We start from the raw sequence: 552 nt of genomic DNA on the forward strand, positions 1-552 counted from the left end.
AAAAAAGCAGGGGTAGCAATCCTATTCTCAGAAAGTCTCAACTTCAAACCAAGAATGATGAAGTGAAATAAAGAAGGCCACTATGTACTGGTTAGGGGAAAAGTTCAAGAGGAAGAGGTAACACTCATAAATATGTATGCGCTAAACACAGGAGCACCTAACTATATAAAGCAAATCCTTTTTTTTTTTTTTCAGAACCGGGGATTGAACTCAGGCCCTTGCACTTGCCAGGGAAGCGCTTATTCCACTGAGCCATCTCCCCAGCCTCTATAAAGCAAATCTTAATGGATATGAAAAATCTAATATCCAATACCACAATCTTAACAGGAGACCAGCACCTCCTTATTCCAAAAAGATAGGTCCACCAGACAAAAAATTAGCAAAGAAATAACAGAACTGAACCAGAGTTTGAAACAAACGGACTTGGTGGACATATTTGTGTTTGTTCCACACAAAGACAGCTGAATACACATTTTTTTTAGCTGCACATGGGTCATTTTCTAAAATAGACCACATACTGGTCCATAGGTCATGCTTAAGTATATGCAAGAA

The sequence above is a fragment of the Octodon degus genome, unplaced genomic scaffold (genome assembly GCF_000260255.1).
Source record: "Octodon degus isolate 3935 unplaced genomic scaffold, OctDeg1.0 scaffold00200, whole genome shotgun sequence".
NCBI classification, from domain to species: Eukaryota; Metazoa; Chordata; class Mammalia; order Rodentia; family Octodontidae; genus Octodon; species Octodon degus.